The sequence below is a fragment of the Onychomys torridus genome, chromosome 15, assembly GCF_903995425.1.
Source record: "Onychomys torridus chromosome 15, mOncTor1.1, whole genome shotgun sequence".
Classification (NCBI taxonomy): domain Eukaryota; kingdom Metazoa; phylum Chordata; class Mammalia; order Rodentia; family Cricetidae; genus Onychomys; species Onychomys torridus.
The window spans coordinates 13,377,350-13,392,749 of record NC_050457.1 but is presented as its reverse complement, the minus strand read 5'-3'; the positions used below and the strand labels follow the sequence as shown (position 1 = coordinate 13,392,749).

At 39.1% G+C, this 15,400-nt stretch overlaps 1 protein-coding gene across 2 annotated transcripts in view; it reads left to right on the top strand.

The window, feature by feature from the left end:
- Positions 1 to 15,400, top strand: part of Vcan (versican) — a 100,349-nt gene that overhangs the window by 74,056 nt on the left and 10,893 nt on the right. The window lies entirely within an intron of this gene.

The following is a 15,400-nucleotide window of genomic DNA, read 5'->3' as shown; positions in this document are numbered from 1 at the left end:
AAAACTACAGGTAATTTTTAAGTTTTAGGTTTAAGCTCTTGTGCATGAGTTACTTAAATGATTAAATTTTATTTCCTACCTGCCAGTCACCTGGATTTGTGTTTGGCAAAAGGGGAGGGTCATTCTGGATTCAGTCCTGAACTTCTGTCTACTTCTGGAAGCTCTGCTCTGTCCAGGGACTTTTCTCTGGACTTTTAGGGCTCACTACACATCTGGGTCTAGATATCCACTGAGTTCAGCAGTTAGTTGAGTTCTTTGTCCAGAGTCCCCAAACTGCTGTTATGAGGCCTGTACCTGATCTCAGGACTGTGTCCATGGTGAATGTTTCTTTTGGCTCCTCCCTTCTGGATGTGCATAAACAGCATAATTTATTATGATTTTTACTTGAGTAACTCAAAATAAAGCTTAGCTGGCTCCCTCCCTGTCATCACTGTGTCTGGGACATTAACACTACTTGTCATTGAAGTTCATAAGGAGGCTTTTGGTAAGAAAATTTGGTTTCCCTGAGATGGAAATACACAATAGAAAAAACCTTCAGGGAGGGAAGATTTATTTTGCTGTGCAAGAAGGGCAGAATAGGATAGTTGATAATGGAAGGAGCTTGATGGGTCCTTATAGCATGGCAGCTCAGGAAGCAGAGGGTGACTGGACGCAGGAACCAGGCAATAAATAGCCTTCCAAGTCCACCTCTAAACATGCATGCTGCAGCTAGGTCCAACTTCCTAGAGGCTCCCCAACTCCATCCAGATAATAACACTGCTGACTAGCAAGTGGTCAAGCCATGGGCTGCTGAGGGACATTTCAGAACCAAGTCATAACAAGATGAGCTGGAACAGGCATCAAGCTTCTAATGTTTCCCCTTATTGAATTCTGGTACAATAAACGGAGTCCTAGGATAGTCTCTGCTCAAGTCTAACGGCTACGAATCTTCCCTTCTCACACTTTAGAGAGAGGTGTAGTTCCTTGTGAGCTGTTCTTTAGAACAGAAGCTGAATGCTCATGACTTACTTGGTCAAGTTGGCTTGGCACTATATGTGTCTTGTAGATCTGTGCCACCCCCAACCCCTGTTTTGATTTCCTGTCACATCTAGAATAAAGCCTATATTGCTGAGCCCTGTAAGCTAGCTCAATAAGGCCAGATTTACCTCTTTCTGGCCACTATCTGGAGTATTAAAAATATCTTAGGGAGTGTACCTTCTCTGTCATATATGTGACATACAGGTGAGCTTGATATATCATTATTTTCCTACTCCACAAGAAAGCAGATCAAGTCACTTTCGTTTGTGTTGGTTATTTTTGTACTTACTTATTAGGTGTCCTTTGACATTTTCCTGTACGTATGTAGAGCTGGAGTGCATTCTCCGTCTTACTCTCATCCTTTCTTTCTCCCTCTCTCTCCTGCCATCTTCTCTCCTCTCTACAGATCCCTTTCCCACAGTCACATCTTTCTGTCCTTTTTTGTGACCCACAGAGTTTCACTAGAATGGCCTGGCCTGTGTGACCTTGGGTTTAGAGCTATGCATTGGAACCTGATGTGATCACCATTGGGTACACATCTGAAGACAAATGACTGTGTCTTCCCCTGAAGCCATCAGCAGCCAGCTGCTCAGGGAGAAACAGAGCCTGGAGCCCCTCCTGAATGTACACAGGACTGTTGCCAGGCCCAGTCTTGTGAAGGCCCAGTGTAGGCAAACATAGCTGCTGTGAGATCATGTTTTCGATGACTGTGCCACGCTAAGAAGATAATAGTTTGCAACTGTCTTCCTATCTTCTCTCTCTGGTGATCTTTCTGCCCCATCTGTGCCCTTACATTTTTCATGTGGGCAGAAACATCTTGTAAAGTTAATCTAATTATCAGTTCTACACTCAAGGTTGGCTCTAAATTCAGCAAAAACAGTGAGCACTGCACTGTTTGCAAGGGAGAAATATCTCTTTGGGATATTTTTAAGGGAAGACAGAAAAATGTAACGCAATAACCACAGAACATCAACTGGAGCCATAGTCTCAATAATTCACGCATATTATTAAAGTCTTAGGACCAAGCCTTGACTAAAATAAATCATGTAAACAAGCAAGGTTTGTCAAAGAATTGACAAAAGTATATCCAGAACAAACTGATATACCCTTGTTTTCTTCTTAATTCAGTCTTTGTGTCAAACAAATAAAAACATGTTAAGGAGTGTCCCCTAACTTTGAACATTTGGAAACAGAAGAGCACAGCTGCCCACCAGCCTGTCTACATTTGACTGATCTCTGGCCCACTTTTCTCCTTCAGATCCACCCTTTCCTCTGTCCTCTTCCTTTCCAAGACAGCTTAGATGTCTCCTGAACTCCATCCTAGATTTCTGCAGAGTTCCCACCTTCTTCTGGTACCTGCTTACACTTGGGGAAAGGGAAGTGGCCATGTGTAATTTCAGGGACATCGTTTCTGTATTAGACTGCTTCCTCTCCTCTTCCACTCTCTCACATTTATTTTGTTTGACAGTTATTAGAGTTATCCATCTTGGGAGGTAAAGTGGTAGCCAAAGGAAAAGAAAAACATTTGCTATTTACCTGATACTATCTTTTGCTTTTTGGTATCCAGGAATAATCAGTATAATCCGGGTGAAAAAAGCTTTAATTAGATCTCAGTGTCAGTGATTTCATTTATTGAAATAACTAAACTTTGTTTCCAATAAGCTCATAGTATAATCGTATCATATTTAATATGATTGTACTTCATAGTTAGACTAATTCAGTTCACGTGCCTGAGCTAAATTAGTGATGCCATTTGGCTAAGTCATCAGAATTGCCTGTATTCCGCAGATTTTGATTAATCTTTACATTTTATTGGCCTCTGTAATAAAATGTTGATAATATTGATAAAAAGCCAAACTCTTGGTTATGTTATAGTTGAGAACTCTTTTCATTATTTTTGGGAGTATTTTCCCAATGAATTTCACAAAGTATAGTTCTGAATATAATAGTATCCAAACTTCTCTCTCCTGAAATTTATGCTTTTGTTATTATTTTCCTCAACACATTTCAGCTTTCACTTTGCTTCTTGGCTTTTTCCTGGTCAGTTTTTCTTTATCTTCAGTACATCTGACAGCACAGCACACCCAGTGTTTTATCAGAAATACTGACAAATGACTTTGGCTATGACTTCCTTTCCTGGTCACCTTAGTTATATGTTCAAAGCCACAAAGTTAAATTCTCCAAGTTAAACATGCATTAAAGCCTAGAAGGTGGACAAACATTTTTTTTATCAGGAATTTATACTGTTAGCTGACTTTGAGGTTATCTCTTGCACCAATTGTTAGATGAATGATTTGTCTTGAGTGTTTTCTCTGCTGCTGCTGACATTACCTCTCCCTGGACACTGAACTCTTTTTACATCTCTCTTTTTCCCCCTTTAGTTGAAGATAGATTTTTTTCTCACCTAGTGTATCCTGATTACAGTTTCCTCTCTCTCTACTCCTCCCAGGTCCTCCCTACCCCCCTCCCATCCAGAGCCAGCCCCCTTTCTGTCTTTCATTAGAATACAAACAGGCTTCTATGAGATAATAATAATAATAATAATAATAATAATAATAATAATAATAATAATAAGGTAAAATATGATAAGATACAATGAAAACTAACACATTGGAAATAGACAAAACAAACAAATAAAAAGAGCGTAGGAGAAGAACAAGAAACAGAGACCCAGCCATTTTCACACTCAGGAATCTCATGAAAATACTAAACTGGAAGCTTTAATAGAAACGCAAAGGACCTGTAGGGTACAAAGAGAGAAGTAGAAGAAAACATAAATAAAATAAACAATAATGAGAAAATTTAAACAACAGAGAGGGAGCAAGAGAAGGAAGGAATGATAGAAGAAGAAGAGAAGGAGGAGGAGGAGGAGTCCTGGCATGACATTATGAAACAAGGAACCTCCAAAGATGCCACTGAGTTCATTTTCTGTTGTCCATCTACTGTTGGGCATGCAGCCTGCCCTTAAGAGCAGTTTGTTTCCCAGCAAGACTCCCTTGGAGAAAACTAAATTTCCATTCTCCAGTGGTTTTCAATAGGACACAGCTTCTGGGTTAGGGAAGGAGCATGTCCACTTCTCCTTTTAGCTCTAGGACCCATCTGGTGAAGACCCATGCAGTTCCTGTGCATGCTGCCTAAGTCTATGAGTTCATATGTGTCCAGATCATGTTTATTTAGAAGGCTTTGTTCTCTTGGTGTCCTCCTTTCCCTCTGGCCATCCTTTCTATCTCCTCTTCTATGAGGTGCCCTGGACCCCGAGGGGAGCAGTTTGATGGAGCTACCCTGTTTAGGGCTGTTATTCCTCTCTTAAGATTCTTCATTCAGTGTCTTCCCCTTGCTTAGTATAAAATTCTAACTATCAGCACTGAAGACAAATCACACTAATTCCATTTGCTATATTTTAAGATACAGTCTATTGATCTCATAGATTTGAGGAGAAAGACCACAGAGAAGAGAATAAATCCATGGCCAAGTTAATTAAAGCAAGCTTATTTATTCGTGCACATGGGCTGTCTCTCACTAAGGCAGGGTTCAAGAGATCAGCACGGGACATGGTGAAGATAAGAGTTTTTATAACTCAGGAGTAGGAGCTTTCCAAATGGGGGACTTGGCAGTCAAATAAGTGGAGGTGCAGGAGCAGAATGTAAGCATCATAACAAGTTGGTCATAACAACCTCCTAAAACATAGGCATGGATGCAAGGTGGTCATAACAAGGTGGCCATTATAACTTTCTGAAACAACAGCATGGTTGTTCATTCCTGAAACAGGCAGTACAGAATCATTTGTAGTTAAGGTTACAGGTGGGGCACAGCCCAGTCCTTGAGAAACAAAGATTTAATCATAAACAAAATGAACCTAGTTTAGTTTTTGGTAAAAGATGACTTCTCAGTCCAAGATGGAAGCAGACTGGTTTATCAGATGGAGGCAGACTGGTTTATCAAATCTTTTAGTAAATCATGACCTCTCATTATTGTTATTTCCATACATTTGCCCTGATGCTAAGCATGTTCTCAACTCTTGCTCTAAGTTCATCTCAATACATTGGAATGTCTTGCACACTACATCTTCTGCTCCCTCAACAAAGGGATGAGAATTAGGCCATGGGCTTTAGATTTAAAGCTGCATCCATATTTATTTATTTCTCTTTGACCCCCAGGAATAATATTCTTATATGGGAAGGGGACTCCCCATGGCATGCACTGACCTCACTGTGGTTAGCCCACTCCCAACCCCAGTAGTGCCTACATTCACGCATCAGAGGCATGGATGAAACTACTTCAAAGGACATGGCACTTTGAATGGATGTCCAGAGATTCAGGAAGGAAAACAACTGGAAATTCATGTTTCTACAATAGCTAGGAAGCTTTTGGAAAATTTGATTAAAAAAAAAAAATTCTCTGGTTTTCTTCTTTGGCAATTTCTATATGCCTTTCACATGCTTACGTCTGTCAGTCCTGCTTTTCAGTATGCTCTGGGGGCCCTCAGAGGCTATTAGCTTCTTAAGTACAAGCCATCCCAGATTTCTCCCTTCACTGTCCAGTCAACTGTAGGGAGGTTATGAAGTATTCCTCAAACCTGTGTGTTTTTCAGTAAGTTCTAGAATAAGTTTACAGAATCATAGGGCTATAAGTGTCATATTTCTAATTCTAACCATCTTAGCTTGCACCTGATAGTTGTGTTGTAGGCTAAAATAGGTTAACTAATAGTATAATTAATTTTAATTGCTATTTTATGGAAAATCTACTTAAAGTACTTCTGAGCAATGACTGAATCTCCCTCCCCATTTTAATAAGTGTGATTAATATTGTCACGCAAACTTGAATTCTGATGAATCTGCTCCCTTCTTTACCAATCTATGACTAGAGTTGTGACACAGAACAAAACCACATTGGTGTGGGCTTGCCTTCACATCCAGAGATCCTTTTCCTTTTTTCATAAAATAGACATGTAAGCCTAACAAACAGTGCATTGTGGGGGAAAATAGCTTTGAAATGAAGACAAATGATACAAAAATAGTGTATAACCTAGAGAGACATTCTAAAGGAACAGAGAAAAGTGGTAAGAAATCACAGACGGTAAACCATTACCCATCCTTCCGCAGTGATGAGCCATTACTGTCCCTTCACAAACACCAAAGGTTCTGTCCTTTGTCTCCTGCATGTCATGGGCAACAAAAGGGAAGGTAGGAATGCTAATTAATTCAGAGATGTTTGCAGGACTTGTTCATAGGTTTCTAACCACAAGAAACAGTTGTATATGATTTGACAGAAAATGATCCCAAATAAAATCCTCATATATACATATGTATGTTTTTAAAATAATATCTATAAGTTTTAATTATATTTAAAACATATATATATATATATATATAGATATATATATATATATAAAAGTTTCTAAAACAATATTTTTCAAAGTAACAAGAGAGAATTTTGAGTTTTCACACAAAGAGATAATAAATGTTTGAGGTGGTCAGGTACTCCCATTAGATTATTTCATGTTGTTTCTATGTATTGAAATACTATACTGTATGTTAAAACATATATTATTGTGTGTCAGTGAAATATAAAAATATTTTTAAAATTCTGTTCTCCTACAAAAGAATCTTTGAGTTTGACATATTCAACTAGGAAGTCTTAGAAGGCTTTTTAAAAAAGATATTTGTGCATGCTTCATCTCTGATGTGGTTTTAGCTCCAAGCCAAATGCCACATCTTTGTGAACAAGTCACACTGCATGTCAATATTAATTTAATTATGTTAAACTTTGCAGGCTTCATTATATTAACCCCAAAGCCAAGAAAAACATATGCTCTCTCTTCAGCCTTTAACTTATTAGTTATGAGTAGAAGACTGTAGATTTCTTTCTACCAAAGACCATGACATTGTTAATGAAAAATTTTACTTCTGTTGTGGTTTAATTTGATTTGAATCAACAGATGTTTCTTCTGAACTTACATAGAGGATATTATGAGTCATAGTGTGGTTCTAGGGCATAAAACTCATGTCTATACCTTTTGTTCTTGATGCTCAGATGTTTAATGATGATTTAAATCGCTGAAATACGGTGTTTGCCACCACTCGTAATTGACAAGTTTGTCCAGCAAGTGAAGAAAACTTAATGAATGCCTTTTTCCAGCACGGCCACAGGAAACTTTGGAATCACATGCACATGTTTAAATTTAACTGCTAATTACTTTAAGGCAATGTATAACCATGGAAAAAGCCAAGAGAAAGAAGCTGAGTGGCTTTGGCACTTTCGCTGGCATTTAATTCCTTAGCATTTCATGACTGACGACTTGTGCAAACAAGCTTGAGTGGAGGAGCCTACTGGCACAGTGCTTTGCATGGATTAAGTGCATGTTGCTCCATGGGGCTCTGCCTGGGGCCCCTGTCTCACAGTGGTCTCACAGTGGGAGTAACTTACATCCCTCTGGAAATGCTGTTGATAATTACTGCTTTGTCAGGCAGTGAGCTCACACATTTCACAAGACTAGTGCTGTGCTCAAGAGTGGCCAGATTGTCTCTCCTGCACAGAACTTCGCCAGCTAGGAAAATAATGGGCACATGGCCACTTTAACAGCTATCTGGAGACCCCAAGTTAATTTTCCTTCCCTTCAGCGTATTCAGTTGGCTTCCAGTGGGTAGCAACACCCAGACAAATGCCTCTTTCTGCTCGGAAACAAAGCTGCTCTTTTCTTTTTTAGTTGTGGGTACAACTAAATGATAACAGAAGAACCATAACCTCTAGTGAAACATAAATAAATCATGACCCAGACCAGAGTGCATGGATCAAAAGAGGGTATACCTACCTTGTAGGGAAGGCCTTTGCCTCATTCAAGCAGAACAGTTAAATGTGACCCCTGCAGACTGCAAACAAATGCCTATTGTGTACCAGAGCTATCCAGGAGGGAAGGCATTTGAATGGTACCAAATGTTTTGATTTTTGTAATAAGAGGTCTCTGTGCCTTTTTCTCAGATAACCATTTGCCTTGTGTTCAGAAAGACTGATGTTGACCCTAGAGGTTACCTAGTGAAAAGCTACTTATCAGTGTATGTCCATCTGCGTGAGTGTGTGTGTGTGTGTGTGTGTGTGTGCATGTGTGTGTGTGTGTGTGTGTGTGTGTGTGTGTGACTGTGTGTGTTGTAAGTAGGTACCCAGCCTCTTACAAAAGTGATATGTGTGTGCATGCATCCGGGGGCCTGGGGAGGCCCATCCTCTTGCAAAAGTGTTTTATATACAGAATTTGCTTGTATTCTTTGGTAATAGTCTGCTTGTCCTTGGTGGCATGGGCTATATTTGGATTTTGTTTGTAGCTCTCAGAGTTCAGTAGTGGTATAGTGTGTCCCAGGCACAGAGAATTCAGGTTGTAGTACAGGTATGATATTTTCAGAACATACGCTTTCAGATTCACACAGCAGGTGTTTCATTTTTGTGCATTGGTGCATAATTATTTATCAGTCCTGCTGTGAAGATGTTTGGTGGATAGACTACTTACTTCTGATCAAATTTTACCACTGATGTAAATCGTCAACTATTAATTATTAATAGGAACACAGAAAAACAAGCTTTTGTAGGCGCTTCTTTTAGGCAGAACATTCTTAAGGCAATAACAATAATAATAGTAGTCAATAACAATAATAATAATAGTCAATAACTGTCAATAATAGTCAATAACAATAGTAATAGTCAATAACAGAACAGCATGGGATTAGAAGTTACTGTTTAGCCAAGATCTTTCTTGTACTGAGAGCTTTCACAAAACTAGGAGAACATGCCACAGATAAACATTTGAATTTTTTTTTCCATGTAGAGTTAATTATTGTGATTCTAAATGCTGGCAAAAAAAGGTATGACCATGATGAGTGGTCTATGTCACCACCTAGTGGTCACATTATGCTTTGTGTTTCAAAATGAACACCACTACAATATACAAGAATGTTGTTTAGGTTTCTATAGCTTTGAAATGTATAATATTGTAAACTCTATAGTTAAATGCAAGATAAGATAGTTTGCAAGCACAGCAGGAAGCTACCAGGCAGTCATATGCTTGGAAGTTTAGTAAAATTTCCCCAAAATTATCCCTAGAAAGTTGTCAAGATTACTTTTACCAATAGGATGTGTATGGTATTTAAATGTTTTTAGCATTATCAAAATAGTTCCAAAAAATTCCTTAATTACTCTAGGAAATCCAAAGTGTAGTGCATTTTAAAGTAGAAAACACAATGGCATGAAAGGTAAAGAATTATAGCTAACTATTTGTGTGGATACACAGAGAGATATAATGAGGTCCTTGCAGTCACAGATTCAGGACTTCTGATGCCAGTGATATCTGAGATTACCAGCAGCACAAATTTCTTCTGTCTGTGATGGGAAGCCAGCATTTACCAAGTGTCCATTAGCTTTCAAGTCTGCATAATAGGCAGTTTCGACTTTCCCTCTCACAGGGAATGTTTCTGTCTACTCCTCTGGCTATTGTGGGTCTCCTCTAATACATTTCAGCAGAAATTCATCTGCTACACAAGTCTGTATGCATAAGGACACCCTCAAATTCTTCCACACACATCCTAGGTGTCAATAATTACTAGGGCTATATGAGTAGACTCTTGTGCATGCTTGTGTGCACAGGCGTGTGTTTGTGTGTTCGTATGAAACAAAGGTACATCTCAAAGCTATGGCCCACAATCAGATGAAATGCAGTATCATCTCATGTCTATGACAACTCTGTTTCCTTTTCTTTTCCACATTGTAGTGGCTGGGAGCCCGCAGAAGAGACTGCCACAGTCTCTAGAGAGAGATTTATTGGGAAAACCAGGGCTTATTGATTTTCACAGTGGTTATCAACCAAATTAAGTAAGGTCAAGTGGAAAGAATCTGAAGGGCGCTAGCTACTGCTCAGATTCTTTTTAAAGTTTTTATTTATTCTTCTCTCATCTACTACATCCCCAAACATTTCCTTCCTCACTCCCCTTCTCTCCCAGAATCACTCCACCTTCTCCAGTTCCCTTCAGAAAAGAGCAGGCCTCCCAGAGATATCCACTAGGCACATCCCTTCATATCAAGGCTGGGTGAGACAACCCGCTAGGAGGAAAAGGATCCCAAAAGCAGGCAAGAGAGTCAGAGACACTCCCCACTCCCACTGCTAGGAGTCTCACAAGAACACCAAGCTACACAACTGTAACATGTGTGCAGCGGACCTAGCTCAGACCCCTCCAGGCTCCCGACTGTCACTTTGATCTCCTGCTCTGTCTAACATCGGTGGCTTCTATCAGTTGCTGGATGACAGAAGCCCCTCTGATGATCTTTGGGTAGGCTCTGGTCTACTAGAAGTGTAGCAGAATATCATTAGCAATCATTTCATTGACTTTTTTTTTTTTTAATTTTGTCCAGTCATGTTTGGTTCTTTCCTAGGTTTCTGGGCTGACAGCTTCTGGTCTCTGGCCCTCTAGACAGTGTGAGGGGTGGGCTCTCTCTCTTGGCAAGGGCCTCTAGTTACTTAAAAGGTCTTAGTTTTTGTTTGTCATTTTTTAAAAGTTACATTTATTTATTTTATGTATGAGTGCACTATCTGCATGTACGCCTTTATTCCAGAAGAGGGTATCAGATCCTGCTATAGATGATTGTGGGCCACCATGTAGTTGCTGGGAATTGAACTCAGGACCTCTGGAAGAGCAGCCAGTGCTCTTAGCTGCTGAGTCATCTCTCTAGCCCAAAAGGTCTTAGTTTTAAGGTGATGATAAAAGAGATCTAAACCAGGTATTTTTAAAAGTTTTCTTTTAGATTTATTTTTGTATGTATTAATGTTTTGTCTGCTTGTGTGTATGTGCATCACATGCATGCCTGGTACCTGCAGAGTTCAGAAGAGAATGACAGAAGATGTGATATCTGAACTCTAACCTACCATGTGGGTGCTGGGAATCTGTACCAAGCGCTCTTAACCACTGAGCCATCTCTCCAGTCCCTTACTAGATATTTTAATATTCTATGAATTCCTTAGCTTGTGTCCTAAAGATTTTGATCTTCAAATTGAAATTTACTTTTCAAGATGGACTTTGAGATTACTTATTGCCACATTATTAATGCTTTGAGAGTTTTGTACAATGTGTTTTGATCATATTCACCCCCATGCCTCTCAAGTCACTTAAAAATATTATTCTGTATTCTTTGGTAATTTCATAAATGGAGATGGTATATGTAGATCATATCCACTCTCTCTCCAACTCCTCCTAGACACTACTACCCCCTCCCCCACCCCTCCTCCTGCTTCTCCTGCTTCTTCTCTCAAGAATTCTTTCAAAAATCCTAGTATAGACAAAAGCAACAACAACAAAAGAAAAACCAAATATTATTTTGGAGTGGTGCATGGGGGGGAAAGAGTGTACCAGTTTATACTTAAGAATCTTTTGTAGCTGGAAGTTTTTCTGTGTCCCGCCTGCTCTGCAGCCGCTCAGACCCAAGTAAACACACAGAGGCTTATATTAATTAAAACTGCTCAGCCATTAGCTGAGGCCTACCACTGACTAGCTCTTACACTTAAACTCAGCCTATTTCTATTCATCTATGTGTTCCATGGCATTACCTGTGTGCCATTACATGCTGCTTCCTGGATGGTAGGCTGGCATCTTTCCCTGATTTCTTCCTGTCTCTCTCTTTGGACTTCCCACCTGCCTCTAAGCGGCCTTGCCATAGGCCAAACAGCTTTATTTATCAACCAATCAGAGCAACACATATTTGCAGCGTTCAGAAAGACATTCCCCTATCAACCTTTCTTATACCTGCCTGTGGTCCTCCCTACACAGATGCTCACACACTTCCTCAGAGTTTAATTGGTCTTTGTTTGTGTCAACTAAAGACTAATCCAATATGCCAATCACCGCAGCAGCAGCTAATGCCTGAAAATCTTGTTTTCTTTTTTCCAATGAAAACAGTGCTTAAAGCTGAACCCAAGCCTACTCCCTCTGGTCCCCCTCCCCTTTAAGAACTAGAGGAAACTCCCTGCTTTTTTTCTAAGTATTATATAGATCTAGAAAAAAAGCTTTTAATAACCCTTTGTAGAAGGGCAGTTATGCATTTCTGTATATGGAAGGGTGAATTAGATACATTGAATCATATCAGTTTGTTAGTTGTCCTTGGGACATTGATTATTTACCAGATTTTGGTGCCATTGATCACAGTCATATGTTAAATATTTTAAAAGATAAAACATCACCTACTGTGTATGAATAGGTATTCTGACTTGCTAGGCTCCATATTATCAGAGATTTTCCATGTAGTCCATTATTGAAAACTGTCAAAAGCAGACTCCACTTCAGGTGGAGAACTGGGGAGCCTGGGAAGAGAAGTAGCTGTACCCAATCCAAGAAGCCATTCAATTGCTTTGGAACCTGAGGTCCTTCCCTGGGGGCTAGCATGCTGCCAGCCTGGGAGGTCATGTGGGCTTCAGAGACCCTGCAGGAAAATTTTGACAGGAAAGACTATTTTTAACAAGTAACTAGGCATTTACAATTTTGTAGCCTAAGATGAACAACTTCAGTCTGCTCTGGGTTTTCCCAGCAACATTAGGGTTGGTTTGAAACAACTTTTCTGTATATGGAGACAAGATTTGTGTAATAGAACCGTAGTTATTAGGTGTTGGAGTTCAACCAGGGTTTTTTTCAGCCATTTTATTATTTTGGCAGGTGATATATTTGAATTCAGTTTGGGAGGGATAGCTGAAAAATAACCAAATTTAATTTAATTGAAATGCTTGCCATTTGAGAACTTGTTTTGCAGGTGTGGAGAGCTAGCTATTTAATTGGAACTCCCAGAATAATTTTGTCATATGATACAAAGCACTAAGCAATTTCATACTAGGTCAAACAATTATCTTCTGATAAAACAGAATAAAATTTGCATCTGAGTTGACATTCCTCCACTTCAGTCCTTTGAGTTTGGCCGTGGTTTTTCTTTGTCATCAGTGCAGAATGAAAGAACCAAACAGTTTTAGCATTCTCTCCGAAAGCAACGTGAGTTCAGGGTCTGGAGTGAGAAACTCCAGTCTCAGATGCACAACCAGGTAAAGATATGGCCAGCACTTATTCTTGTTAAATATTTTGAAGGGAATCTTCTCGACCCACACTGGCTCCGTAGAATAACTCCTGTTTAGCCAGTTCTACTCTAGCTGTGGGCGAGTTAGGTCAGTTCACAAGAGATCATCCAAAACCACAAAGCAAGTCTAAAGTTGGCCTGGGCTATCTAGAGAGATAGCTTACTAAAAACAAAACAAAACAAAACAAGCAAGCACCAACACCCAGGATGCTTGTTCATAACTCTAGTGACGGAAAGGATTTCACATGGTAGGTGAGCTTTTCTCTTTGTTTGAAGAACCCTCATTTTGCTGCTAGAGCTAGAGAAGATAAGAAGCTTACTTTATTGTAACTGGATTGACTTCCTCAGGAGGGGCTTTTCCTGATATTTAATGTTTATGAAAAATACATTATTGACTCTAAAGTCATATTTCATTTATTTATTTATTTTTGTTTATTTCATTCATTTGCCATAAAAGTTAAATAAGTCTATAAAAGGATTAGGGAGGAAGCAGCAAACTGTTATTTCCTTTGCTGAGTAAATTTGGCAATTACAGGAACAAATGTGAAGCATCCTTGCCAAGACACATGGCACAGTTATCAGGAGGCAATAGTGTGACATACCTGTAGGCGTTAGACATTCTTATACAGACCATACAACTAAGACTTGGTCCTACACAATTAAGCCAGGGCTCTGGCACATAATAACAAAGGCACATATTTAGGAACATTGCTAGGTGCCAAACGCCATTCCCCACAAAGACTATTATACCGTTTGTCAGTTTAAGCCCCAAGAAACGGTTCACTGGCATAGAACTCAAATTAACTTCAGTGTGAAAATGGCACAGGTGCTCTTCAGACCCGTAGGAAATGTCAGCTGAAGAGCACAAAGCTGTCGAGTGTCTTTGGGAATGTGGAGTGGCATCTGCTGAGGTTAGCGTAAACCAGTCTAGCTAGAATATCTGTGACTATTTTTGATAAATGCATAGGTAATTTCATAACATTTGTTTTCACTGGTTAGGAACATAACTGTGATTATTCTGTGGAATTTAGAAAATATATAAAAATATGGTAAGCTTGTGTCATAGTACTGAAAGATAAATTGCTAAATGATCTTATTAATAAAAAAAACAAAAAAACAAAAAAAACCAGGAGCCAGATAATGGGGTGGAAACTGAGAGATCAGAAGAATAGGACAAGCCACAGCCAACATCACCTCACCAACTCTTCAGCCTCCAGAGAGAGCTACTTCCTGTATACTCATGCCTATATGCCTTTCTGTTCCCTGCCCTCTTACTTCCTCTCTCTGCCCAGCTACATCACTTTCCTCTTTCTACCCAGCTACATCACTTCCTGTCTGTCTGTACAGACATCCAGACCTCTATGGTTAACTAATGCTAGGAATTAAAGGTGTGTGCCACTATGTCTGGCTCTGTTCCCAGTGTGGTCTTGAACTCACAGAGATCCAGATGAATCTCTGCCTCCTGAATGCTAGGATTAAGGGTGTGTGCCACCACTGCTCGACCTCTATGTTTACTATAGTGGCTGGCTTGTTCCTCTGATCTTCAGATAAGCTTTATTTACTGGAGCACAAATAGAATATCACCACATGTTACTCATGTTATAACATTTTTACTGGGTTTTTCTTTTGGTCTTATAGATACATCAAATGGCACCTGCAATGATGTTTGAATTTGGTATTATCATATATCTAAATTTGTATTCCCATTTCTTTGAATAGTCTTCAAAAATAAAATACTTTTTAGTTGTATATTATTCCATTTTTCTGGCCACATCAAAATTTATTCAAAATATGGTCTTCCTATATAATGGTTTCCATTTAACTTTGCTATAAAGAGTATTTATCATAAACATTGTTCCTATCTTTTTTTTCATTTTTAGAAAAGGATATTAGGAGCAGAATTATGGATCTAATAGAAGGAACTTTTTGAGGTTCTTGAAATACATTGTCAAGAATTTTCAGAAAGTTTATTTCTACTGGCTAAATTATGGCTGCAATCTCTCCTATTCTTTGCTAGCAGCAAGGGACATCTTTGATGGGATAGTAAATTGGATTGTTAAGAAATGTTCAGTCTAGTTCATTATTTCTAAATATCAAACTACTTAAAGGATACATTCTCCATATATAGCTCCAATCCCTCAGGATGAAGTAGTAAAGAAAATAAGCCAATAACCACTTCTCATGGAACATATATTTTATTACATAGAAGAACGATAACAAATGGATAAGTTATATGGTATCTTAGAGTACAGCGACTGTTAGAATAAGTCTACTGTGGAGGAGCAGCATGGAAGAG